Here is a 21,023-nt window from a genome sequence, read left to right as displayed (position 1 = left end):
AATACTGTTCCCGCCCGGGATCGAACCGGGGACCTTCTGCGTGTGAAGCAGACGTGATAACCGCTACACTACGGAAACTGCGAACGGGAGGAGTCCATCTCCGTTCACTCGCAATTACCTCAGCCTCTCTCCCGTCCGTGAATGCACACGCGACAGTTCTTTTGACAGCCTGGAAACCATCACAGCCAAGGGCTCAAGAAGTCTTCGGGGTGCTCGAGAAGGTGTCTGCCGTAGCACCCCTAACGAAATAGCGGCGTTTCCCGCAGTCGTGATTGGAAATCATAGCAGCAAAAGCAATCACTTTCTTAGCAGCAGGGAGTGCGAGCCCAGCGGCAGCTCTACATGAAGGTACCAATAGCCCAGGAAGGCCGCCGACCGCGGGAATTCGCGCCGCCCCCATCCCGCCAGCCTACACGAGACTTTCCAGAGCACCCTGGACCACATCGAGGGACCCAATGCACTGAAATAATAGTCATTTGCCACGTCAGATGGCTCGTTGGTCTAGGGGTATGATTCCTGCTTTGGGTGCAGGAGGTCCCGGGTTCAAATCCCGGACGAGCCCTAGCGTTTTGTGCAAACTGGTCGCACGTGAGTGGCTGAGTCGACGCAAAATGCTCGGCGTCAGTATCAAATGAAATTCATATTTGATGTGAGCAATTGACACTGATCTGACGTGTGAAGGCGATTACGAAGGTTTTTGGGTACAGATGGTAGCAGATGCATGTTAGTATGTCTTGTTTTTAATGATAAAAAAGTGTTTCCGCCCGGGATCGACACGAGGACCTTCTGCGTGTTAGGCAGACGTGATAACCGCTACACCACGGAAACTACTTGTGTGCGCCTTACATTAGAGACAACTCGTGCTGGTGTTGTCATCGTTACTAAGAAATTAAATAAATGCGCTACTTGCAGAACAAAGGTACATGCAGAAGATCCTCGCATGTCGTGGCTCACTGGAGTACAATACGACATAGGCAGGAAAATACTGTTCCCGCCCGGGATCGAACCGGGGACCCTCTGCGTGTGAAGCAGACGTGATAACCGCTACACTACGGAAACTGCGAACGGGAGGAGTCCATCTCCGTTCACTCGCAATTACCTCAGCCTCTCTCCCGTCCGTGAATGCACACGCGACAGTTCTTTTGACAGCCTGGAAACCATCACAGCCAAGGGCTCAAGAAGTCTTCGGGGTGCTCGAGAAGGTGTCTGCCGTAGCACCCCTAACGAAATAGCGGCGTTTCCCGCAGTCGTGATTGCAAATCATAGCAGCAAAAGCAATCACTTTCTTAGCAGCAGGGAGTGCGAGCCCAGCGGCAGCTCTACATGAAGGTACCAATAGCCCAGGAAGGCCGCCGACCGCGGGAATTCGCGCCGCCCCCATCCCGCCAGCCTACACGAGACTTTCCAGAGCACCCTGGACCACATCGAGGGACCCAGTGCACTGAAATAATAGTCATTTGCCACGTCAGATGGCTCGTTGGTCTAGGGGTATGATTCCTGCTTTGGGTGCAGGAGGTCCCGGGTTCAAATCCCGGACGAGCCCTAGCGTTTTGTGCAAACTGGTCGCACGTGAGTGGCCGAGTCGACGCAAAATGCTCGGCGTCAGTATCAAATGAAATTCATATTTGATGTGAGCAATTGACACTGATCTGACGTGTGAAGGCGATTACGAAGGTTTTTGGGTACAGATGGTAGCAGATGCATGTTAGTATGTCTTGTTTTTAATGATAAAAAAGTGTTCCCGCCCGGGATCGAACCGGGGACCTTCTGCGTGTGAAGCAGACGTGATAACCGCTACACTACGGAAACTGCGAACGGGAGGAGTCCATCTCCGTTCACTCGCAATTACCTCAGCCTCTCTCCCGTCCGTGAATGCACACGCGACAGTTCTTTTGACAGCCTGGAAACCATCACAGCCAAGGGCTCAAGAAGTCTTCGGGGTGCTCGAGAAGGTGTCTGCCGTAGCACCCCTAACGAAATAGCGGCGTTTCCCGCAGTCGTGATTGCAAATCATAGCAGCAAAAGCAATCACTTTCTTAGCAGCAGGGAGTGCGAGCCCAGCGGCAGCTCTACATGAAGGTACCAATAGCCCAGGAAGGCCGCCGACCGCGGGAATTCGCGCCGCCCCCATCCCGCCAGCCTACACGAGACTTTCCAGAGCACCCTGGACCACATCGAGGGACCCAGTGCACTGAAATAATAGTCATTTGCCACGTCAGATGGCTCGTTGGTCTAGGGGTATGATTCCTGCTTTGGGTGCAGGAGGTCCCGGGTTCAAATCCCGGACGAGCCCTAGCGTTTTGTGCAAACTGGTCGCACGTGAGTGGCTGAGTCGACGCAAAATGCTCGGCGTCAGTATCAAATGAAATTCATATTTGATGTGAGCAATTGACACTGATCTGACGTGTGAAGGCGATTACGAAGGTTTTTGGGTACAGATGGTAGCAGATGCATGTTAGTATGTCTTGTTTTTAATGATAAAAAAGTGTTTCCGCCCGGGATCGACACGGGGACCTTCTGCGTGTTAGGCAGACGTGATAACCGCTACACCACGGAAACTACTTGTGTGCGCCTTACATTAGAGACAACTCGTGCTGGTGTTGTCATCGTTACTAAGAAATTAAATAAATGCGCTACTTGCAGAACAAAGGTACATGCAGAAGATCCTCGCATGTCGTGGCTCACTGGAGTACAATACGACATAGGCAGGAAAATACTGTTCCCGCCCGGGATCGAACCGGGGACCCTCTGCGTGTGAAGCAGACGTGATAACCGCTACACTACGGAAACTGCGAACGGGAGGAGTCCATCTCCGTTCACTCGCAATTACCTCAGCCTCTCTCCCGTCCGTGAATGCACACGCGACAGTTCTTTTGACAGCCTGGAAACCATCACAGCCAAGGGCTCAAGAAGTCTTCGGGGTGCTCGAGAAGGTGTCTGCCGTAGCACCCCTAACGAAATAGCGGCGTTTCCCGCAGTCGTGATTGCAAATCATAGCAGCAAAAGCAATCACTTTCTTAGCAGCAGGGAGTGCGAGCCCAGCGGCAGCTCTACATGAAGGTACCAATAGCCCAGGAAGGCCGCCGACCGCGGGAATTCGCGCCGCCCCCATCCCGCCAGCCTACACGAGACTTTCCAGAGCACCCTGGACCACATCGAGGGACCCAGTGCACTGAAATAATAGTCATTTGCCACGTCAGATGGCTCGTTGGTCTAGGGGTATGATTCCTGCTTTGGGTGCAGGAGGTCCCGGGTTCAAATCCCGGACGAGCCCTAGCGTTTTGTGCAAACTGGTCGCACGTGAGTGGCCGAGTCGACGCAAAATGCTCGGCGTCAGTATCAAATGAAATTCATATTTGATGTGAGCAATTGACACTGATCTGACGTGTGAAGGCGATTACGAAGGTTTTTGGGTACAGATGGTAGCAGATGCATGTTAGTATGTCTTGTTTTTAATGATAAAAAAGTGTTCCCGCCCGGGATCGAACCGGGGACCTTCTGCGTGTGAAGCAGACGTGATAACCGCTACACTACGGAAACTGCGAACGGGAGGAGTCCATCTCCGTTCACTCGCAATTACCTCAGCCTCTCTCCCGTCCGTGAATGCACACGCGACAGTTCTTTTGACAGCCTGGAAACCATCACAGCCAAGGGCTCAAGAAGTCTTCGGGGTGCTCGAGAAGGTGTCTGCCGTAGCACCCCTAACGAAATAGCGGCGTTTCCCGCAGTCGTGATTGCAAATCATAGCAGCAAAAGCAATCACTTTCTTAGCAGCAGGGAGTGCGAGCCCAGCGGCTGCTCTACATGAAGGTACCAATAGCCCAGGAAGGCCGCCGACCGCGGGAATTCGCGCCGCCCCCATCCCGCCAGCCTACACGAGACTTTCCAGAGCACCCTGGACCACATCGAGGGACCCAGTGCACTGAAATAATAGTCATTTGCCACGTCAGATGGCTCGTTGGTCTAGAGGTATGATTCCTGCTTTGGGTGCAGGAGGTCCCGGGTTCAAATCCCGGACGAGCCCTAGCGTTTTGTGCAAACTGGTCGCACGTGAGTGGCTGAGTCGACGCAAAATGCTCGGCGTCAGTATCAAATGAAATTCATATTTGATGTGAGCAATTGACACTGATCTGACGTGTGAAGGCGATTACGAAGGTTTTTGGGTACAGATGGTAGCAGATGCATGTTAGTATGTCTTGTTTTTAATGATAAAAAAGTGTTTCCGCCCGGGATCGACACGGGGACCTTCTGCGTGTTAGGCAGACGTGATAACCGCTACACCACGGAAACTACTTGTGTGCGCCTTACATTAGAGACAACTCGTGCTGGTGTTGTCATCGTTACTAAGAAATTAAATAAATGCGCTACTTGCAGAACAAAGGTACATGCAGAAGATCCTCGCATGTCGTGGCTCACTGGAGTACAATACGACATAGGCAGGAAAATACTGTTCCCGCCCGGGATCGAACCGGGGACCTTCTGCGTGTGAAGCAGACGTGATAACCGCTACACTACGGAAACTGCGAACGGGAGGAGTCCATCTCCGTTCACTCGCAATTACCTCAGCCTCTCTCCCGTCCGTGAATGCACACGCGACAGTTCTTTTGACAGCCTGGAAACCATCACAGCCAAGGGCTCAAGAAGTCTTCGGGGTGCTCGAGAAGGTGTCTGCCGTAGCACCCCTAACGAAATAGCGGCGTTTCCCGCAGTCGTGATTGCAAATCATAGCAGCAAAAGCAATCACTTTCTTAGCAGCAGGGAGTGCGAGCCCAGCGGCAGCTCTACATGAAGGTACCAATAGCCCAGGAAGGCCGCCGACCGCGGGAATTCGCGCCGCCCCCATCCCGCCAGCCTACACGAGACTTTCCAGAGCACCCTGGACCACATCGAGGGACCCAATGCACTGAAATAATAGTCATTTGCCACGTCAGATGGCTCGTTGGTCTAGGGGTATGATTCCTGCTTTGGGTGCAGGAGGTCCCGGGTTCAAATCCCGGACGAGCCCTAGCGTTTTGTGCAAACTGGTCGCACGTGAGTGGCTGAGTCGACGCAAAATGCTCGGCGTCAGTATCAAATGAAATTCATATTTGATGTGAGCAATTGACACTGATCTGACGTGTGAAGGCGATTACGAAGGTTTTTGGGTACAGATGGTAGCAGATGCATGTTAGTATGTCTTGTTTTTAATGATAAAAAAGTGTTTCCGCCCGGGATCGACACGGGGACCTTCTGCGTGTTAGGCAGACGTGATAACCGCTACACCACGGAAACTACTTGTGTGCGCCTTACATTAGAGACAACTCGTGCTGGTGTTGTCATCGTTACTAAGAAATTAAATAAATGCGCTACTTGCAGAACAAAGGTACATGCAGAAGATCCTCGCATGTCGTGGCTCACTGGAGTACAATACGACATAGGCAGGAAAATACTGTTCCCGCCCGGGATCGAACCGGGGACCCTCTGCGTGTGAAGCAGACGTGATAACCGCTACACTACGGAAACTGCGAACGGGAGGAGTCCATCTCCGTTCACTCGCAATTACCTCAGCCTCTCTCCCGTCCGTGAATGCACACGCGACAGTTCTTTTGACAGCCTGGAAACCATCACAGCCAAGGGCTCAAGAAGTCTTCGGGGTGCTCGAGAAGGTGTCTGCCGTAGCACCCCTAACGAAATAGCGGCGTTTCCCGCAGTCGTGATTGCAAATCATAGCAGCAAAAGCAATCACTTTCTTAGCAGCAGGGAGTGCGAGCCCAGCGGCAGCTCTACATGAAGGTACCAATAGCCCAGGAAGGCCGCCGACCGCGGGAATTCGCGCCGCCCCCATCCCGCCAGCCTACACGAGACTTTCCAGAGCACCCTGGACCACATCGAGGGACCCAATGCGCTGAAATAATAGTCATTTGCCACGTCAGATGGCTCGTTGGTCTAGGGGTATGATTCCTGCTTTGGGTGCAGGAGGTCCCGGGTTCAAATCCCGGACGAGCCCTAGCGTTTTGTGCAAACTGGTCGCACGTGAGTGGCTGAGTCGACGCAAAATGCTCGGCGTCAGTATCAAATGAAATTCATATTTGATGTGAGCAATTGACACTGATCTGACGTGTGAAGGCGATTACGAAGGTTTTTGGGTACAGATGGTAGCAGATGCATGTTAGTATGTCTTGTTTTTAATGATAAAAAAGTGTTTCCGCCCGGGATCGACACGGGGACCTTCTGCGTGTTAGGCAGACGTGATAACCGCTACACCACGGAAACTACTTGTGTGCGCCTTACATTAGAGACAACTCGTGCTGGTGTTGTCATCGTTACTAAGAAATTAAATAAATGCGCTACTTGCAGAACAAAGGTACATGCAGAAGATCCTCGCATGTCGTGGCTCACTGGAGTACAATACGACATAGGCAGGAAAATACTGTTCCCGCCCGGGATCGAACCGGGGACCCTCTGCGTGTGAAGCAGACGTGATAACCGCTACACTACGGAAACTGCGAACGGGAGGAGTCCATCTCCGTTCACTCGCAATTACCTCAGCCTCTCTCCCGTCCGTGAATGCACACGCGACAGTTCTTTTGACAGCCTGGAAACCATCACAGCCAAGGGCTCAAGAAGTCTTCGGGGTGCTCGAGAAGGTGTCTGCCGTAGCACCCCTAACGAAATAGCGGCGTTTCCCGCAGTCGTGATTGCAAATCATAGCAGCAAAAGCAATCACTTTCTTAGCAGCAGGGAGTGCGAGCCCAGCGGCAGCTCTACATGAAGGTACCAATAGCCCAGGAAGGCCGCCGACCGCGGGAATTCGCGCCGCCCCCATCCCGCCAGCCTACACGAGACTTTCCAGAGCACCCTGGACCACATCGAGGGACCCAATGCACTGAAATAATAGTCATTTGCCACGTCAGATGGCTCGTTGGTCTAGGGGTATGATTCCTGCTTTGGGTGCAGGAGGTCCCGGGTTCAAATCCCGGACGAGCCCTAGCGTTTTGTGCAAACTGGTCGCACGTGAGTGGCTGAGTCGACGCAAAATGCTCGGCGTCAGTATCAAATGAAATTCATATTTGATGTGAGCAATTGACACTGATCTGACGTGTGAAGGCGATTACGAAGGTTTTTGGGTACAGATGGTAGCAGATGCATGTTAGTATGTCTTGTTTTTAATGATAAAAAAGTGTTTCCGCCCGGGATCGACACGGGGACCTTCTGCGTGTTAGGCAGACGTGATAACCGCTACACCACGGAAACTACTTGTGTGCGCCTTACATTAGAGACAACTCGTGCTGGTGTTGTCATCGTTACTAAGAAATTAAATAAATGCGCTACTTGCAGAACAAAGGTACATGCAGAAGATCCTCGCATGTCGTGGCTCACTGGAGTACAATACGACATAGGCAGGAAAATACTGTTCCCGCCCGGGATCGAACCGGGGACCTTCTGCGTGTGAAGCAGACGTGATAACCGCTACACTACGGAAACTGCGAACGGGAGGAGTCCATCTCCGTTCACTCGCAATTACCTCAGCCTCTCTCCCGTCCGTGAATGCACACGCGACAGTTCTTTTGACAGCCTGGAAACCATCACAGCCAAGGGCTCAAGAAGTCTTCGGGGTGCTCGAGAAGGTGTCTGCCGTAGCACCCCTAACGAAATAGCGGCGTTTCCCGCAGTCGTGATTGCAAATCATAGCAGCAAAAGCAATCACTTTCTTAGCAGCAGGGAGTGCGAGCCCAGCGGCAGCTCTACATGAAGGTACCAATAGCCCAGGAAGGCCGCCGACCGCGGGAATTCGCGCCGCCCCCATCCCGCCAGCCTACACGAGACTTTCCAGAGCACCCTGGACCACATCGAGGGACCCAGTGCACTGAAATAATAGTCATTTGCCACGTCAGATGGCTCGTTGGTCTAGGGGTATGATTCCTGCTTTGGGTGCAGGAGGTCCCGGGTTCAAATCCCGGACGAGCCCTAGCGTTTTGTGCAAACTGGTCGCACGTGAGTGGCCGAGTCGACGCAAAATGCTCGGCGTCAGTATCAAATGAAATTCATATTTGATGTGAGCAATTGACACTGATCTGACGTGTGAAGGCGATTACGAAGGTTTTTGGGTACAGATGGTAGCAGATGCATGTTAGTATGTCTTGTTTTTAATGATAAAAAAGTGTTCCCGCCCGGGATCGAACCGGGGACCTTCTGCGTGTGAAGCAGACGTGATAACCGCTACACTACGGAAACTGCGAACGGGAGGAGTCCATCTCCGTTCACTCGCAATTACCTCAGCCTCTCTCCCGTCCGTGAATGCACACGCGACAGTTCTTTTGACAGCCTGGAAACCATCACAGCCAAGGGCTCAAGAAGTCTTCGGGGTGCTCGAGAAGGTGTCTGCCGTAGCACCCCTAACGAAATAGCGGCGTTTCCCGCAGTCGTGATTGCAAATCATAGCAGCAAAAGCAATCACTTTCTTAGCAGCAGGGAGTGCGAGCCCAGCGGCAGCTCTACATGAAGGTACCAATAGCCCAGGAAGGCCGCCGACCGCGGGAATTCGCGCCGCCCCCATCCCGCCAGCCTACACGAGACTTTCCAGAGCACCCTGGACCACATCGAGTGACCCAGTGCACTGAAATAATAGTCACTTGCCACGTCAGATGGCTCGTTGGTCTAGAGGTATGATTCCTGCTTTGGGTGCAGGAGGTCCCGGGTTCAAATCCCGGACGAGCCCTAGCGTTTTGTGCAAACTGGTCGCACGTGAGTGGCTGAGTCGACGCAAAATGCTCGGCGTCAGTATCAAATGAAATTCATATTTGATGTGAGCAATTGACACTGATCTGACGTGTGAAGGCGATTACGAAGGTTTTTGGGTACAGATGGTAGCAGATGCATGTTAGTATGTCTTGTTTTTAATGATAAAAAAGTGTTTCCGCCCGGGATCGACACGGGGACCTTCTGCGTGTTAGGCAGACGTGATAACCGCTACACCACGGAAACTACTTGTGTGCGCCTTACATTAGAGACAACTCGTGCTGGTGTTGTCATCGTTACTAAGAAATTAAATAAATGCGCTACTTCCAGAACAAAGGTACATGCAGAAGATCCTCGCATGTCGTGGCTCACTGGAGTACAATACGACATAGGCAGGAATATACTGTTCCCGCCCGGGATCGAACCGGGGACCTTCTGCGTGTGAAGCAGACGTGATAACCGCTACACTACGGAAACTGCGAACGGGAGGAGTCCATCTCCGTTCACTCGCAATTACCTCAGCCTCTCTCCCGTCCGTGAATGCGCACGCGACAGTTCTGTTGACAGCCTGGAAACCATCACAGCCAAGGGCTCAAGAAGTCTTCGGGGTGCTCGAGAAGGTGTCTGCCGTAGCACCCCTAACGAAATAGCGGCGTTTCCCGCAGTCGTGATTGCAAATCATAGCAGCAAAAGCAATCACTTTCTTAGCAGCAGGGAGTGCGAGCCCAGCGGCAGCTCTACATGAAGGTACCAATAGCCCAGGAAGGCCGCCGACCGCGGGAATTCGCGCCGCCCCCATCCCGCCAGCCTACACGAGAGTTTCCAGAGCACCCTGGACCACATCGAGGGACCCAGTGCACTGAAATAATAGTCATTTGCCACGTCAGATGGCTCGTTGGTCTAGGGGTATGATTCCTGCTTTGGGTGCAGGAGGTCCCGGGTTCAAATCCCGGACGAGCCCTAGCGTTTTGTGCAAACTGGTCGCACGTGAGTGGCTGAGTCGACGCAAAATGCTCGGCGTCAGTATCAAATGAATTTCATATTTGATGTGAGCAATTGACACTGATCTGACGTGTGAAGGCGATTACGAAGGTTTTTGGGTACAGATGGTAGCAGATGCATGTTAGTATGTCTTGTTTTTAATGATAAAAAAGTGTTTCCGCCCGGGATCGACACGGGGACCTTCTGCGTGTTAGGCAGACGTGATAACCGCTACACCACGGAAACTACTTGTGTGCGCCTTACATTAGAGACAACTCGTGCTGGTGTTGTCATCGTTACTAAGAAATTAAATAAATGCGCTACTTGCAGAACAAAGGTACATGCAGAAGATCCTCGCATGTCGTGGCTCACTGGAGTACAATACGACATAGGCAGGAAAATACTGTTCCCGCCCGGGATCGAACCGGGGACCTTCTGCGTGTGAAGCAGACGTGATAACCGCTACACTACGGAAACTGCGAACGGGAGGAGTCCATCTCCGTTCACTCGCAATTACCTCAGCCTCTCTCCCGTCCGTGAATGCACACGCGACAGTTCTTTTGACAGCCTGGAAACCATCACAGCCAAGGGCTCAAGAAGTCTTCGGGGTGCTCGAGAAGGTGTCTGCCGTAGCACCCCTAACGAAATAGCGGCGTTTCCCGCAGTCGTGATTGCAAATCATAGCAGCAAAAGCAATCACTTTCTTAGCAGCAGGGAGTGCGAGCCCAGCGGCAGCTCTACATGAAGGTACCAATAGCCCAGGAAGGCCGCCGACCGCGGGAATTCGCGCCGCCCCCATCCCGCCAGCCTACACGAGACTTTCCAGAGCACCCTGGACCACATCGAGGGACCCAATGCACTGAAATAATAGTCATTTGCCACGTCAGATGGCTCGTTGGTCTAGGGGTATGATTCCTGCTTTGGGTGCAGGAGGTCCCGGGTTCAAATCCCGGACGAGCCCTAGCGTTTTGTGCAAACTGGTCGCACGTGAGTGGCTGAGTCGACGCAAAATGCTCGGCGTCAGTATCAAATGAAATTCATATTTGATGTGAGCAATTGACACTGATCTGACGTGTGAAGGCGATTACGAAGGTTTTTGGGTACAGATGGTAGCAGATGCATGTTAGTATGTCTTGTTTTTAATGATAAAAAAGTGTTTCCGCCCGGGATCGACACGGGGACCTTCTGCGTGTTAGGCAGACGTGATAACCGCTACACCACGGAAACTACTTGTGTGCGCCTTACATTAGAGACAACTCGTGCTGGTGTTGTCATCGTTACTAAGAAATTAAATAAATGCGCTACTTGCAGAACAAAGGTACATGCAGAAGATCCTCGCATGTCGTGGCTCACTGGAGTACAATACGACATAGGCAGGAAAATACTGTTCCCGCCCGGGATCGAACCGGGGACCTTCTGCGTGTGAAGCAGACGTGATAACCGCTACACTACGGAAACTGCGAACGGGAGGAGTCCATCTCCGTTCACTCGCAATTACCTCAGCCTCTCTCCCGTCCGTGAATGCACACGCGACAGTTCTTTTGACAGCCTGGAAACCATCACAGCCAAGGTCTCAAGAAGTCTTCGGGGTGCTCGAGAAGGTGTCTGCCGTAGCACCCCTAACGAAATAGCGGCGTTTCCCGCAGTCGTGATTGCAAATCATAGCAGCAAAAGCAATCACTTTCTTAGCAGCAGGGAGTGCGAGCCCAGCGGCAGCTCTACGTGAAGGTACCAATAGCCCAGGAAGGCCGCCGACCGCGGGAATTCGCGCCGCCCCCATCCCGCCAGCCTACACGAGACTTTCCAGAGCACCCTGGACCACATCGAGGGACACAGTGCACTGAAATAATAGTCATTTGCCACGTCAGATGGCTCGTTGGTCTAGGGGTATGATTCCTGCTTTGGGTGCAGGAGGTCCCGGGTTCAAATCCCGGACGAGCCCTAGCGTTTTGTGCAAACTGGTCGCACGTGAGTGGCTGAGTCGACGCAAAATGCTCGGCGTCAGTATCAAATGAAATTCATATTTGATGTGAGCAATTGACACTGATCTGACGTGTGAAGGCGATTACGAAGGTTTTTGGGTACAGATGGTAGCAGATGCATGTTAGTATGTCTTGTTTTTAATGATAAAAAAGTGTTTCCGCCCTGGATCGACACGGGGACCTTCTGCGTGTTAGGCAGACGTGATAACCGCTACACCACGGAAACTACTTGTGTGCGCCTTACATTAGAGACAACTCGTGCTGGTGTTGTCATCGTTACTAAGAAATTAAATAAATGCGCTACTTGCAGAACAAAGGTACATGCAGAAGATCCTCACATGTCGTGGCTCACTGGAGTACAATACGACATAGGCAGGAAAATACTGTTCCCGCCCGGGATCGAACCGGGGACCTTCTGCGTGTGAAGCAGACGTGATAACCGCTACACTACGGAAACTGCGAACGGGAGGAGTCCATCTCCGTTCACTCGCAATTACCTCAGCCTCTCTCCCGTCCGTGAATGCACACGCGACAGTTCTTTTGACAGCCTGGAAACCATCACAGCCAAGGGCTCAAGAAGTCTTCGGGGTGCTCGAGAAGGTGTCTGCCGTAGCACCCCTAACGAAATAGCGGCGTTTCCCGCAGTCGTGATTGCAAATCATAGCAGCAAAAGCAATCACTTTCTTAGCAGCAGGGAGTGCGAGCCCAGCGGCAGCTCTACATGAAGGTACCAATAGCCCAGGAAGGCCGCCGACCGCGGGAATTCGCGCCGCCCCCATCCCGCCAGCCTACACGAGACTTTCCAGAGCACCCTGGACCACATCGAGGGACCCAGTGCACTGAAATAATAGTCATTTGCCACGTCAGATGGCTCGTTGGTCTAGGGGTATGATTCCTGCTTTGGGTGCAGGAGGTCCCGGGTTCAAATCCCGGACGAGCCCTAGCGTTTTGTGCAAACTGGTCGCACGTGAGTGGCTGAGTCGACGCAAAATGCTCGGCGTCAGTATCAAATGAAATTCATATTTGATGTGAGCAATTGACACTGATCTGACGTGTGAAGGCGATTACGAAGGTTTTTGGGTACAGATGGTAGCAGATGCATGTTAGTATGTCTTGTTTTTAATGATAAAAAAGTGTTTCCGCCCGGGATCGACATGGGGACCTTCTGCGTGTTAGGCAGACGTGATAACCGCTACACCACGGAAACTACTTGTGTGCGCCTTACATTAGAGACAACTCGTGCTGGTGTTATCATCGTTACTAAGAAATTAAATAAATGCGCTACTTGCAGAACAAAGGTACATGCAGAAGATCCTCACATGTCGTGGCTCACTGGAGTACAATACGACATAGGCAGGAAAATACTGTTCCCGCCCGGGATCGAACCGGGGACCTTCTGCGTGTGAAGCAGACGTGATAACCGCTACACTACGGAAACTGCGAACGGGAGGAGTCCATCTCCGTTCACTCGCAATTACCTCAGCCTCTCTCCCGTCCGTGAATGCACACGCGACAGTTCTTTTGACAGCCTGGAAACCATCACAGCCAAGGGCTCAAGAAGTCTTCGGGGTGCTCGAGAAGGTGTCTGCCGTAGCACCCCTAACGAAATAGCGGCGTTTCCCGCAGTCGTGATTGCAAATCATAGCAGCAAAAGCAATCACTTTCTTAGCAGCAGGGAGTGCGAGCCCAGCGGCAGCTCTACATGAAGGTACCAATAGCCCAGGAAGGCCGCCGACCGCGGGAATTCGCGCCGCCCCCATCCCGCCAGCCTACACGAGACTTTCCAGAGCACCCTGGACCACATCGAGGGACCCAGTGCACTGAAATAATAGTCATTTGCCACGTCAGATGGCTCGTTGGTCTAGGGGTATGATTCCTGCTTTGGGTGCAGGAGGTCCCGGGTTCAAATCCCGGACGAGCCCTAGCGTTTTGTGCAAACTGGTCGCACGTGAGTGGCCGAGTCGACGCAAAATGCTCGGCGTCAGTATCAAATGAAATTCATATTTGATGTGAGCAATTGACACTGATCTGACGTGTGAAGGCGATTACGAAGGTTTTTGGGTACAGATGGTAGCAGATGCATGTTAGTATGTCTTGTTTTTAATGATAAAAAAGTGTTTCCGCCCGGGATCGACACGGGGACCTTCTGCGTGTTAGGCAGACGTGATAACCGCTACACCACGGAAACTACTTGTGTGCGCCTTACATTAGAGACAACTCGTGCTGGTGTTGTCATCGTTACTAAGAAATTAAATAAATGCGCTACTTGCAGAACAAAGGTACATGCAGAAGATCCTCACATGTCGTGGCTCACTGGAGTACAATACGACATAGGCAGGAAAATACTGTTCCCGCCCGGGATCGAACCGAGGACCTTCTGCGTGTGAAGCAGACGAGATAACCGCTACACTACGGAAACTGCGGACTTCAAGAGCCCATCTCCGTTCACTCGCAATTACCTCAGCCTCTCTCCCGTCCGTGAATGCACACGCGACAGTTCTTTTGACAGCCTGGAAACCATCACAGCCAAGGGCTCAAGAAGTCTTCGGGGTGCTCGAGAAGGTGTCTGCCGTAGCACCCCTAACGAAATAGCGGCGTTTCCCGCAGTCGTGATTGCAAATCATAGCAGCAAAAGCAATCACTTTCTTAGCAGCAGGGAGTGCGAGCCCAGCGGCAGCTCTACATGAAGGTACCAATAGCCCAGGAAGGCCGCCGACCGCGGGAATTCGCGCCGCCCCCATCCCGCCAGCCTACACGAGACTTTCCAGAGCACCCTGGACCACATCGAGGGACCCAGTGCACTGAAATAATAGTCATTTGCCACGTCAGATGGCTCGTTGGTCTAGGGGTATGATTCCTGCTTTGGGTGCAGGAGGTCCCGGGTTCAAATCCCGGACGAGCCCTAGCGTTTTGTGCAAACTGGTCGCACGTGAGTGGCCGAGTCGACGCAAAATGCTCGGCGTCAGTATCAAATGAAATTCATATTTGATGTGAGCAATTGACACTGATCTGACGTGTGAAGGCGATTACGAAGGTTTTTGGGTACAGATGGTAGCAGATGCATGTTAGTATGTCTTGTTTTTAATGATAAAAAAGTGTTTCCGCCCGGGATCGACACGGGGACCTTCTGCGTGTTAGGCAGACGTGATAACCGCTACACCACGGAAACTACTTGTGTGCGCCTTACATTAGAGACAACTCGTGCTGGTGTTGTCATCGTTACTAAGAAATTAAATAAATGCGCTACTTGCAGAACAAAGGTACATGCAGAAGATCCTCACATGTCGTGGCTCACTGGAGTACAATACGACATAGGCAGGAAAATACTGTTCCCGCCCGGGATCGAACCGAGGACCTTCTGCGTGTGAAGCAGACGAGATAACCGCTACACTACGGAAACTGCGGACTTCAAGAGCCCATCTCCGTTCACTCGCAATTACCTCAGCCTCTCTCCCGTCCGTGAATGCACACGCGACAGTTCTTTTGACAGCCTGGAAACCATCACAGCCAAGGGCTCAAGAAGTCTTCGGGGTGCTCGAGAAGGTGTCTGCCGTAGCACCCCTAACGAAATAGCGGCGTTTCCCGCAGTCGTGATTGCAAATCATAGCAGCAAAAGCAATCACTTTCTTAGCAGCAGGGAGTGCGAGCCCAGCGGCAGCTCTACATGAAGGTACCAATAGCCCAGGAAGGCCGCCGACCGCGGGAATTCGCGCCGCCCCCATCCCGCCAGCCTACACGAGACTTTCCAGAGCACCCTGGACCACATCGAGGGACCCAGTGCACTGAAATAATAGTCATTTGCCACGTCAGATGGCTCGTTGGTCTAGGGGTATGATTCCTGCTTTGGGTGCAGGAGGTCCCGGGTTCAAATCCCGGACGAGCCCTAGCGTTTTGTGCAAACTGGTCGCACGTGAGTGGCCGAGTCGACGCAAAATGCTCGGCGTCAGTATCAAATGAAATTCATATTTGATGTGAGCAATTGACACTGATCTGACGTGTGAAGGCGATTACGAAGGTTTTTGGGTACAGATGGTAGCAGATGCATGTTAGTATGTCTTGTTTTTAATGATAAAAAAGTGTTTCCGCCCGGGATCGACACGGGGACCTTCTGCGTGTTAGGCAGACGTGATAACCGCTACACCACGGAAACTACTTGTGTGCGCCTTACATTAGAGACAACTCGTGCTGGTGTTGTCATCGTTACTAAGAAATTAAATAAATGCGCTACTTGCAGAACAAAGGTACATGCAGAAGATCCTCACATGTCGTGGCTCACTGGAGTACAATACGACATAGGCAGGAAAATACCGTTCCCGCCCGGGATCGAACCGGGGACCTTCTGCGTGTGAAGCAGACGTGATAACCGCTACACTACGGAAACTGCGAACGGGAGGAGTCCATCTCCGTTCACTCTCAATTACCTCAGCCTCTCTCCCGTCCGTGAATGCACACGCGACAGTTCTTTTGACAGCCTGGAAACCATCACAGCCAAGGGCTCAAGAAGTCTTCGGGGTGCTCGAGAAGGTGTCTGCCGTAGCACCCCTAACGAAATAGCGGCGTTTCCCGCAATCGTGATTGCAAATCATAGCAGCAAAAGCAATCACTTTCTTAGCAGCAGGGAGTGCGAGCCCAGCGGCAGCTCTACATGAAGGTACCAATAGCCCAGGAAGGCCGCCGACCGCGGGAATTCGCGCCGCCCCCATCCCGCCAGCCTACACGAGACTTTCCAGAGCACCCTGGACCACATCGAGGGACCCAGTGCACTGAAATAATAGTCATTTGCCACGTCAGATGGCTCGTTGGTCTAGGGGTATGATTCCTGCTTTGGGTGCAGGAGGTCCCGGGTTCAAATCCCGGACGAGCCCTAGCGTTTTGTGCAAACTGGTCGCACGTGAGTGGCTGAGTCGACGCAAAATGCTCGGCGTCAGTATCAAATGAAATTCATATTTGATGTGAGCAATTGACACTGATCTGACGTGTGAAGGCGATTACGAAGGTTTTTGGGTACAGATGGTAGCAGATGCATGTTAGTATGTCTTGTTTTTAATGATAAAAAAGTGTTTCCGCCCGGGATCGACACGGGGACCTTCTGCGTGTTAGGCAGACGTGATAACCGCTACACCACGGAAACTACTTGTGTGCGCCTTACATTAGAGACAACTCGTGCTGGTGTTGTCATCGTAACTAAAAAATTAAATAAATGCGCTACTTGCAGAACAAAGGTACATGCAGAAGATCCTCACATGTCGTGGCTCACTGGAGTACAATACGACATAGGCAGGAAAATACTGTTCCCGCCCGGGATCGAACCGGGGACCTTCTGCGTGTGAAGCAGACGTGATAACCGCTACACTACGGAAACTGCGAACGGGAGGAGTCCATCTCCGTTCACTCGCAATTACCTCAGCCTCTCTCCCGTCCGTGAATGCACACGCGACAGTTCTTTTGACAGCCTGGAAACCATCACAGCCAAGGGCTCAAGAAGTCTTCGGGGTGCTCGAGAAGGTGTCTGCCGTAGCACCCCTAACGAAATAGCGGCGTTTCCCGCAGTCGTGATTGCAAATCATAGCAGCAAAAGCAATCACTTTCTTAGCAGCAGGGAGTGCGAGCCCAGCGGCAGCTCTACATGAAGGTACCAATAGCCCAGGAAGGCCGCCGACCGCGGGAATTCGCGCCGCCCCCATCCCGCCAGCCTACACGAGACTTTCCAGAGCACCCTGGACCACATCGAGGGACCCAGTGCACTGAAATAATAGTCATTTGCCACGTCAGATGGCTCGTTGGTCTAGGGGTATGATTCCTGCTTTGGGTGCAGGAGGTCCCGGGTTCAAATCCCGGACGAGCCCTAGCGTTTTGTGCAAACTGGTCGCACGTGAGTGGCCGAGTCGACGCAAAATGCTCGGCGTCAGTATCAAATGAAATTCATATTTGATGTGAGCAATTGACACTGATCTGACGTGTGAAGGCGATTACGAAGGTTTTTGGGTACAGATGGTAGCAGATGCATGTTAGTATGTCTTGTTTTTAATGATAAAAAAGTGTTTCCGCCCGGGATCGACACGGGGACCTTCTGCGTGTTAGGCAGACGTGATAACCGCTACACCACGGAAACTACTTGTGTGCGCCTTACATTAGAGACAACTCGTGCTGGTGTTGTCATCGTTACTAAGAAATTAAATAAATGCGCTACTTGCAGAACAAAGGTACATGCAGAAGATCCTCACATGTCGTGGCTCACTGGAGTACAATACGACATAGGCAGGAAAATACTGTTCGCGCCCGGGATCGAACCGAGGACCTTCTGCGTGTGAAGCAGACGAGATAACCGCTACACTACGGAAACTGCGGACTTCAAGAGCCCATCTCCGTTCACTCGCAATTACCTCAGCCTCTCTCCCGTCCGTGAATGCACACGCGACAGTTCTTTTGACAGCCTGGAAACCATCACAGCCAAGGGCTCAAGAAGTCTTCGGGGTGCTCGAGAAGGTGTCTGCCGTAGCACCCCTAACGAAATAGCGGCGTTTCCCGCAGTCGTGATTGCAAATCATAGCAGCAAAAGCAATCACTTTCTTAGCAGCAGGGAGTGCGAGCCCAGCGGCAGCTCTACATGAAGGTACCAATAGCCCAGGAAGGCCGCCGACCGCGGGAATTCGCGCCGCCCCCATCCCGCCAGCCTACACGAGACTTTCCAGAGCACCCTGGACCACATCGAGGGACCCAGTGCACTGAAATAATAGTCATTTGCCACGTCAGATGGCTCGTTGGTCTAGGGGTATGATTCCTGCTTTGGGTGCAGGAGGTCCCGGGTTCAAATCCCGGACGAGCCCTAGCGTTTTGTGCAAACTGGTCGCACGTGAGTGGCCGAGTCGACGCAAAATGCTCGGCGTCAGTATCAAATGAAATTCATATTTGATGTGAGCAATTGACACTGATCTGACGTGTGAAGGCGATTACGAAGGTTTTTGGGTACAGATGGTAGCAGATGCATGTTAGTATGTCTTGTTTTTAATGATAAAAAAGTGTTTCCGCCCGGGATCGACACGGGGACCTTCTGCGTGTTAGGCAGACGTGATAACCGCTACACCACGGAAACTACTTGTGTGCGCCTTACATTAGAGACAACTCGTGCTGGTGTTGTCATCGTTACTAAGAAATTAAATAAATGCGCTACTTGCAGAACAAAGGTACATGCAGAAGATCCTCACATGTCGTGGCTCACTGGAGTACAATACGACATAGGCAGGAAAATACTGTTCCCGCCCGGGATCGAACCGAGGACCTTCTGCGTGTGAAGCAGACGAGTTAACCGCTACACTAGGGAAACTGCGGACTTCAGGAGCCCATCTCCGTTCACTCGCAATTACCTCAGCCTCTCTCCCGTCCGTGAATGCACACGCGACAGTTCTTTTGACAGCCTGGAAACCATCACAGCCAAGGGCTCAAGAAGTCTTCGGGGTGCTCGAGAAGGTGTCTGCCGTAGCACCCCTAACGAAATAGCGGCGTTTCCCGCAGTCGTGATTGCAAATCATAGCAGCAAAAGCAATCACTTTCTTAGCAGCAGGGAGTGCGAGCCCAGCGGCAGCTCTACATGAAGGTACCAATAGCCCAGGAAGGCCGCCGACCGCGGGAATTCGCGCCGCCCCCATCCCGCCAGCCTACACGAGACTTTCCAGAGCACCCTGGACCACATCGAGGGACCCAGTGCACTGAAATAATAGTCATTTGCCACGTCAGATGGCTCGTTGGTCTAGGGGTATGATTCCTGCTTTGGGTGCAGGAGGTCCCGGGTTCAAATCCCGGACGAGCCCTAGCGTTTTGTGCAAACTGGTCGCACGTGAGTGGCCGAGTCGACGCAAAATGCTCGGCGTCAGTATCAAATGAAATTCATATTTGATGTGAGCAATTGACACTGATCTGACGTGTGAAGGCGATTACGAAGGTTTTTGGGTACAGATGGTAGCAGATGCATGTTAGTATGTCTTGTTTTTAATGATAAAAAAGTGTTTCCGCCCGGGATCGACACGGGGACCTTCTGCGTGTTAGGCAGACGTGATAACCGCTACACCACGGAAACTACTTGTGTGCGCCTTACATTAGAGACAACTCGTGCTGGTGTTGTCATCGTTACTAAGAAATTAAATAAATGCGCTACTTGCAGAACAAAGGTACATGCAGAAGATCCTCACATGTCGTGGCTCACTGGAGTACAATACGACATAGGCAGGAAAATACTGTTCCCGCCCGGGATCGAACCGGGGACCTTCTGCGTGTGAAGCAGACGTGATAACCGCTACACTACGGAAACTGCGAACGGGAGGAGTCCATCTCTGTTCACTCGCAATTACCTCAGCCTCTCTCCCGTCCGTGAATGCACACGCGACAGTTCTTTTGACAGCCTGGAAACCATCACAGCCAAGGGCTCAAGAAGTCTTCGGGGTGCTCGAGAAGGTGTCTGCCGTAGCACCCCTAACGAAATAGCGGCGTTTCCCGCAATCGTGATTGCAAATCATAGCAGCAAAAGCAATCACTTTCTTAGCAGCAGGGAGTGCGAGCCCAGCGGCAGCTCTACATGAAGGTACCAATAGCCCAGGAAGGCCGCCGACCGCGGGAATTCGCGCCGCCCCCATCCCGCCAGCCTACACGAGACTTTCCAGAGCACCCTGGACCACATCGAGGGACCCAGTGCACTGAAATAATAGTCATTTGCCACGTCAGATGGCTCGTTGGTCTAGGGGTATGATTCCTGCTTTGGGTGCAGGAGGTCCCGGGTTCAAATCCCGGACGAGCCCTAGCGTTTTGTGCAAACTGGTCGCACGTGAGTGGCCGAGTCGACGCAAAATGCTCGGCGTCAGTATCAAATGAAATTCATATTTGATGTGAGCAATTGACACTGATCTGACGTGTGAAGGCGATTACGAAGGTTTTTGGGTACAGATGGTAGCAGATGCATGTTAGTATGTCTTGTTTTTAATGATAAAAAAGTGTTTCCGCCCGGGATCGACACGGGGACCTTCTGCGTGTTAGGCAGACGTGATAACCGCTACACCACGGAAACTACTTGTGTGCGCCTTACATTAGAGACAACTCGTGCTGGTGTTGTCATCGTAACTAAAAAATTAAATAAATGCGCTACTTGCAGAACAAAGGTACATGCAGAAGATCCTCACATGTCGTGGCTCACTGGAGTACAATGCGACATAGGCAGGAAAATACTGTTCCCGCCCGGGATCGAACCGGGGACCTTCTGCGTGTGAAGCAGACGTGATAACCGCTACACTACGGAAACTGCGAACGGGAGGAGTCCATCTCCGTTCACTCGCAATTACCTCAGCCTCTCTCCCG

At 52.2% G+C, this 21,023-nt stretch overlaps 62 non-coding genes across 62 annotated transcripts; 22 read left to right on the top strand and 40 right to left on the bottom strand.

Moving 5' to 3' along the window:
* Window positions 1-5: 5 nt before the first annotated feature.
* On the bottom strand, window positions 6-78 carry Trnav-cac (transfer RNA valine (anticodon CAC)). The gene has a single exon. It is a non-coding gene; the product is annotated as a tRNA-Val (tRNA).
* A 412-nt stretch (window positions 79-490) lies between these two features.
* On the top strand, window positions 491-562 carry Trnap-ugg (transfer RNA proline (anticodon UGG)). Its single transcript has one exon. It is a non-coding gene; the product is annotated as a tRNA-Pro (tRNA).
* A 193-nt stretch (window positions 563-755) lies between these two features.
* Window positions 756-828, bottom strand: Trnav-aac (transfer RNA valine (anticodon AAC)). Its single transcript has one exon. It is a non-coding gene; the product is annotated as a tRNA-Val (tRNA).
* A 158-nt stretch (window positions 829-986) lies between these two features.
* Trnav-cac (transfer RNA valine (anticodon CAC)) lies at window positions 987-1,059 on the bottom strand. The gene has a single exon. It is a non-coding gene; the product is annotated as a tRNA-Val (tRNA).
* A 412-nt stretch (window positions 1,060-1,471) lies between these two features.
* Trnap-ugg (transfer RNA proline (anticodon UGG)) lies at window positions 1,472-1,543 on the top strand. The gene has a single exon. It is a non-coding gene; the product is annotated as a tRNA-Pro (tRNA).
* A 193-nt stretch (window positions 1,544-1,736) lies between these two features.
* Trnav-cac (transfer RNA valine (anticodon CAC)) lies at window positions 1,737-1,809 on the bottom strand. Its single transcript has one exon. It is a non-coding gene; the product is annotated as a tRNA-Val (tRNA).
* A 412-nt stretch (window positions 1,810-2,221) lies between these two features.
* On the top strand, window positions 2,222-2,293 carry Trnap-ugg (transfer RNA proline (anticodon UGG)). The gene has a single exon. It is a non-coding gene; the product is annotated as a tRNA-Pro (tRNA).
* A 193-nt stretch (window positions 2,294-2,486) lies between these two features.
* Trnav-aac (transfer RNA valine (anticodon AAC)) lies at window positions 2,487-2,559 on the bottom strand. Its single transcript has one exon. It is a non-coding gene; the product is annotated as a tRNA-Val (tRNA).
* A 158-nt stretch (window positions 2,560-2,717) lies between these two features.
* Window positions 2,718-2,790, bottom strand: Trnav-cac (transfer RNA valine (anticodon CAC)). Its single transcript has one exon. It is a non-coding gene; the product is annotated as a tRNA-Val (tRNA).
* Window positions 2,791-3,202: 412 nt separating this feature from the next.
* Window positions 3,203-3,274, top strand: Trnap-ugg (transfer RNA proline (anticodon UGG)). Its single transcript has one exon. It is a non-coding gene; the product is annotated as a tRNA-Pro (tRNA).
* A 193-nt stretch (window positions 3,275-3,467) lies between these two features.
* Window positions 3,468-3,540, bottom strand: Trnav-cac (transfer RNA valine (anticodon CAC)). The gene has a single exon. It is a non-coding gene; the product is annotated as a tRNA-Val (tRNA).
* Window positions 3,541-3,952: 412 nt separating this feature from the next.
* Window positions 3,953-4,024, top strand: Trnap-ugg (transfer RNA proline (anticodon UGG)). Its single transcript has one exon. It is a non-coding gene; the product is annotated as a tRNA-Pro (tRNA).
* Window positions 4,025-4,217: 193 nt separating this feature from the next.
* On the bottom strand, window positions 4,218-4,290 carry Trnav-aac (transfer RNA valine (anticodon AAC)). Its single transcript has one exon. It is a non-coding gene; the product is annotated as a tRNA-Val (tRNA).
* Window positions 4,291-4,448: 158 nt separating this feature from the next.
* Window positions 4,449-4,521, bottom strand: Trnav-cac (transfer RNA valine (anticodon CAC)). The gene has a single exon. It is a non-coding gene; the product is annotated as a tRNA-Val (tRNA).
* Window positions 4,522-4,933: 412 nt separating this feature from the next.
* Window positions 4,934-5,005, top strand: Trnap-ugg (transfer RNA proline (anticodon UGG)). Its single transcript has one exon. It is a non-coding gene; the product is annotated as a tRNA-Pro (tRNA).
* Window positions 5,006-5,198: 193 nt separating this feature from the next.
* On the bottom strand, window positions 5,199-5,271 carry Trnav-aac (transfer RNA valine (anticodon AAC)). The gene has a single exon. It is a non-coding gene; the product is annotated as a tRNA-Val (tRNA).
* Window positions 5,272-5,429: 158 nt separating this feature from the next.
* Trnav-cac (transfer RNA valine (anticodon CAC)) lies at window positions 5,430-5,502 on the bottom strand. The gene has a single exon. It is a non-coding gene; the product is annotated as a tRNA-Val (tRNA).
* A 412-nt stretch (window positions 5,503-5,914) lies between these two features.
* On the top strand, window positions 5,915-5,986 carry Trnap-ugg (transfer RNA proline (anticodon UGG)). Its single transcript has one exon. It is a non-coding gene; the product is annotated as a tRNA-Pro (tRNA).
* Window positions 5,987-6,179: 193 nt separating this feature from the next.
* Window positions 6,180-6,252, bottom strand: Trnav-aac (transfer RNA valine (anticodon AAC)). The gene has a single exon. It is a non-coding gene; the product is annotated as a tRNA-Val (tRNA).
* A 158-nt stretch (window positions 6,253-6,410) lies between these two features.
* Trnav-cac (transfer RNA valine (anticodon CAC)) lies at window positions 6,411-6,483 on the bottom strand. Its single transcript has one exon. It is a non-coding gene; the product is annotated as a tRNA-Val (tRNA).
* A 412-nt stretch (window positions 6,484-6,895) lies between these two features.
* On the top strand, window positions 6,896-6,967 carry Trnap-ugg (transfer RNA proline (anticodon UGG)). Its single transcript has one exon. It is a non-coding gene; the product is annotated as a tRNA-Pro (tRNA).
* Window positions 6,968-7,160: 193 nt separating this feature from the next.
* Trnav-aac (transfer RNA valine (anticodon AAC)) lies at window positions 7,161-7,233 on the bottom strand. Its single transcript has one exon. It is a non-coding gene; the product is annotated as a tRNA-Val (tRNA).
* A 158-nt stretch (window positions 7,234-7,391) lies between these two features.
* Window positions 7,392-7,464, bottom strand: Trnav-cac (transfer RNA valine (anticodon CAC)). The gene has a single exon. It is a non-coding gene; the product is annotated as a tRNA-Val (tRNA).
* Window positions 7,465-7,876: 412 nt separating this feature from the next.
* Window positions 7,877-7,948, top strand: Trnap-ugg (transfer RNA proline (anticodon UGG)). The gene has a single exon. It is a non-coding gene; the product is annotated as a tRNA-Pro (tRNA).
* Window positions 7,949-8,141: 193 nt separating this feature from the next.
* Trnav-cac (transfer RNA valine (anticodon CAC)) lies at window positions 8,142-8,214 on the bottom strand. The gene has a single exon. It is a non-coding gene; the product is annotated as a tRNA-Val (tRNA).
* A 412-nt stretch (window positions 8,215-8,626) lies between these two features.
* Trnap-ugg (transfer RNA proline (anticodon UGG)) lies at window positions 8,627-8,698 on the top strand. The gene has a single exon. It is a non-coding gene; the product is annotated as a tRNA-Pro (tRNA).
* Window positions 8,699-8,891: 193 nt separating this feature from the next.
* Trnav-aac (transfer RNA valine (anticodon AAC)) lies at window positions 8,892-8,964 on the bottom strand. The gene has a single exon. It is a non-coding gene; the product is annotated as a tRNA-Val (tRNA).
* Window positions 8,965-9,122: 158 nt separating this feature from the next.
* Window positions 9,123-9,195, bottom strand: Trnav-cac (transfer RNA valine (anticodon CAC)). Its single transcript has one exon. It is a non-coding gene; the product is annotated as a tRNA-Val (tRNA).
* A 412-nt stretch (window positions 9,196-9,607) lies between these two features.
* On the top strand, window positions 9,608-9,679 carry Trnap-ugg (transfer RNA proline (anticodon UGG)). The gene has a single exon. It is a non-coding gene; the product is annotated as a tRNA-Pro (tRNA).
* Window positions 9,680-9,872: 193 nt separating this feature from the next.
* On the bottom strand, window positions 9,873-9,945 carry Trnav-aac (transfer RNA valine (anticodon AAC)). Its single transcript has one exon. It is a non-coding gene; the product is annotated as a tRNA-Val (tRNA).
* A 158-nt stretch (window positions 9,946-10,103) lies between these two features.
* On the bottom strand, window positions 10,104-10,176 carry Trnav-cac (transfer RNA valine (anticodon CAC)). Its single transcript has one exon. It is a non-coding gene; the product is annotated as a tRNA-Val (tRNA).
* A 412-nt stretch (window positions 10,177-10,588) lies between these two features.
* Window positions 10,589-10,660, top strand: Trnap-ugg (transfer RNA proline (anticodon UGG)). The gene has a single exon. It is a non-coding gene; the product is annotated as a tRNA-Pro (tRNA).
* A 193-nt stretch (window positions 10,661-10,853) lies between these two features.
* Trnav-aac (transfer RNA valine (anticodon AAC)) lies at window positions 10,854-10,926 on the bottom strand. Its single transcript has one exon. It is a non-coding gene; the product is annotated as a tRNA-Val (tRNA).
* Window positions 10,927-11,084: 158 nt separating this feature from the next.
* Trnav-cac (transfer RNA valine (anticodon CAC)) lies at window positions 11,085-11,157 on the bottom strand. Its single transcript has one exon. It is a non-coding gene; the product is annotated as a tRNA-Val (tRNA).
* Window positions 11,158-11,569: 412 nt separating this feature from the next.
* Trnap-ugg (transfer RNA proline (anticodon UGG)) lies at window positions 11,570-11,641 on the top strand. Its single transcript has one exon. It is a non-coding gene; the product is annotated as a tRNA-Pro (tRNA).
* A 193-nt stretch (window positions 11,642-11,834) lies between these two features.
* Trnav-aac (transfer RNA valine (anticodon AAC)) lies at window positions 11,835-11,907 on the bottom strand. Its single transcript has one exon. It is a non-coding gene; the product is annotated as a tRNA-Val (tRNA).
* Window positions 11,908-12,065: 158 nt separating this feature from the next.
* On the bottom strand, window positions 12,066-12,138 carry Trnav-cac (transfer RNA valine (anticodon CAC)). The gene has a single exon. It is a non-coding gene; the product is annotated as a tRNA-Val (tRNA).
* Window positions 12,139-12,550: 412 nt separating this feature from the next.
* On the top strand, window positions 12,551-12,622 carry Trnap-ugg (transfer RNA proline (anticodon UGG)). Its single transcript has one exon. It is a non-coding gene; the product is annotated as a tRNA-Pro (tRNA).
* Window positions 12,623-13,046: 424 nt separating this feature from the next.
* Trnav-cac (transfer RNA valine (anticodon CAC)) lies at window positions 13,047-13,119 on the bottom strand. The gene has a single exon. It is a non-coding gene; the product is annotated as a tRNA-Val (tRNA).
* Window positions 13,120-13,531: 412 nt separating this feature from the next.
* On the top strand, window positions 13,532-13,603 carry Trnap-ugg (transfer RNA proline (anticodon UGG)). The gene has a single exon. It is a non-coding gene; the product is annotated as a tRNA-Pro (tRNA).
* Window positions 13,604-13,796: 193 nt separating this feature from the next.
* On the bottom strand, window positions 13,797-13,869 carry Trnav-aac (transfer RNA valine (anticodon AAC)). Its single transcript has one exon. It is a non-coding gene; the product is annotated as a tRNA-Val (tRNA).
* Window positions 13,870-14,027: 158 nt separating this feature from the next.
* Window positions 14,028-14,100, bottom strand: Trnav-cac (transfer RNA valine (anticodon CAC)). Its single transcript has one exon. It is a non-coding gene; the product is annotated as a tRNA-Val (tRNA).
* A 412-nt stretch (window positions 14,101-14,512) lies between these two features.
* Trnap-ugg (transfer RNA proline (anticodon UGG)) lies at window positions 14,513-14,584 on the top strand. The gene has a single exon. It is a non-coding gene; the product is annotated as a tRNA-Pro (tRNA).
* A 193-nt stretch (window positions 14,585-14,777) lies between these two features.
* Window positions 14,778-14,850, bottom strand: Trnav-aac (transfer RNA valine (anticodon AAC)). The gene has a single exon. It is a non-coding gene; the product is annotated as a tRNA-Val (tRNA).
* Window positions 14,851-15,008: 158 nt separating this feature from the next.
* Window positions 15,009-15,081, bottom strand: Trnav-cac (transfer RNA valine (anticodon CAC)). Its single transcript has one exon. It is a non-coding gene; the product is annotated as a tRNA-Val (tRNA).
* A 412-nt stretch (window positions 15,082-15,493) lies between these two features.
* Window positions 15,494-15,565, top strand: Trnap-ugg (transfer RNA proline (anticodon UGG)). The gene has a single exon. It is a non-coding gene; the product is annotated as a tRNA-Pro (tRNA).
* A 193-nt stretch (window positions 15,566-15,758) lies between these two features.
* Trnav-aac (transfer RNA valine (anticodon AAC)) lies at window positions 15,759-15,831 on the bottom strand. The gene has a single exon. It is a non-coding gene; the product is annotated as a tRNA-Val (tRNA).
* A 158-nt stretch (window positions 15,832-15,989) lies between these two features.
* On the bottom strand, window positions 15,990-16,062 carry Trnav-cac (transfer RNA valine (anticodon CAC)). Its single transcript has one exon. It is a non-coding gene; the product is annotated as a tRNA-Val (tRNA).
* Window positions 16,063-16,474: 412 nt separating this feature from the next.
* On the top strand, window positions 16,475-16,546 carry Trnap-ugg (transfer RNA proline (anticodon UGG)). The gene has a single exon. It is a non-coding gene; the product is annotated as a tRNA-Pro (tRNA).
* Window positions 16,547-16,739: 193 nt separating this feature from the next.
* Window positions 16,740-16,812, bottom strand: Trnav-aac (transfer RNA valine (anticodon AAC)). Its single transcript has one exon. It is a non-coding gene; the product is annotated as a tRNA-Val (tRNA).
* Window positions 16,813-16,970: 158 nt separating this feature from the next.
* On the bottom strand, window positions 16,971-17,043 carry Trnav-cac (transfer RNA valine (anticodon CAC)). The gene has a single exon. It is a non-coding gene; the product is annotated as a tRNA-Val (tRNA).
* A 412-nt stretch (window positions 17,044-17,455) lies between these two features.
* Trnap-ugg (transfer RNA proline (anticodon UGG)) lies at window positions 17,456-17,527 on the top strand. Its single transcript has one exon. It is a non-coding gene; the product is annotated as a tRNA-Pro (tRNA).
* A 193-nt stretch (window positions 17,528-17,720) lies between these two features.
* Window positions 17,721-17,793, bottom strand: Trnav-aac (transfer RNA valine (anticodon AAC)). Its single transcript has one exon. It is a non-coding gene; the product is annotated as a tRNA-Val (tRNA).
* A 158-nt stretch (window positions 17,794-17,951) lies between these two features.
* Window positions 17,952-18,024, bottom strand: Trnav-cac (transfer RNA valine (anticodon CAC)). Its single transcript has one exon. It is a non-coding gene; the product is annotated as a tRNA-Val (tRNA).
* Window positions 18,025-18,436: 412 nt separating this feature from the next.
* Window positions 18,437-18,508, top strand: Trnap-ugg (transfer RNA proline (anticodon UGG)). The gene has a single exon. It is a non-coding gene; the product is annotated as a tRNA-Pro (tRNA).
* Window positions 18,509-18,701: 193 nt separating this feature from the next.
* Trnav-aac (transfer RNA valine (anticodon AAC)) lies at window positions 18,702-18,774 on the bottom strand. The gene has a single exon. It is a non-coding gene; the product is annotated as a tRNA-Val (tRNA).
* A 643-nt stretch (window positions 18,775-19,417) lies between these two features.
* Window positions 19,418-19,489, top strand: Trnap-ugg (transfer RNA proline (anticodon UGG)). The gene has a single exon. It is a non-coding gene; the product is annotated as a tRNA-Pro (tRNA).
* A 193-nt stretch (window positions 19,490-19,682) lies between these two features.
* Window positions 19,683-19,755, bottom strand: Trnav-aac (transfer RNA valine (anticodon AAC)). The gene has a single exon. It is a non-coding gene; the product is annotated as a tRNA-Val (tRNA).
* Window positions 19,756-19,913: 158 nt separating this feature from the next.
* On the bottom strand, window positions 19,914-19,986 carry Trnav-cac (transfer RNA valine (anticodon CAC)). The gene has a single exon. It is a non-coding gene; the product is annotated as a tRNA-Val (tRNA).
* Window positions 19,987-20,398: 412 nt separating this feature from the next.
* Trnap-ugg (transfer RNA proline (anticodon UGG)) lies at window positions 20,399-20,470 on the top strand. Its single transcript has one exon. It is a non-coding gene; the product is annotated as a tRNA-Pro (tRNA).
* Window positions 20,471-20,663: 193 nt separating this feature from the next.
* Trnav-aac (transfer RNA valine (anticodon AAC)) lies at window positions 20,664-20,736 on the bottom strand. The gene has a single exon. It is a non-coding gene; the product is annotated as a tRNA-Val (tRNA).
* A 158-nt stretch (window positions 20,737-20,894) lies between these two features.
* On the bottom strand, window positions 20,895-20,967 carry Trnav-cac (transfer RNA valine (anticodon CAC)). Its single transcript has one exon. It is a non-coding gene; the product is annotated as a tRNA-Val (tRNA).
* Between the last annotated feature and the right edge of the window lie 56 nt (window positions 20,968-21,023).

The sequence above is a fragment of the Schistocerca gregaria genome, chromosome 2, assembly GCF_023897955.1.
Source record: "Schistocerca gregaria isolate iqSchGreg1 chromosome 2, iqSchGreg1.2, whole genome shotgun sequence".
NCBI lineage: Eukaryota > Metazoa > Arthropoda > Insecta > Orthoptera > Acrididae > Schistocerca > Schistocerca gregaria.
The sequence above is the reverse complement of the archived record's forward strand: the minus strand, read 5'-3'. Positions and strand labels throughout refer to the sequence as shown.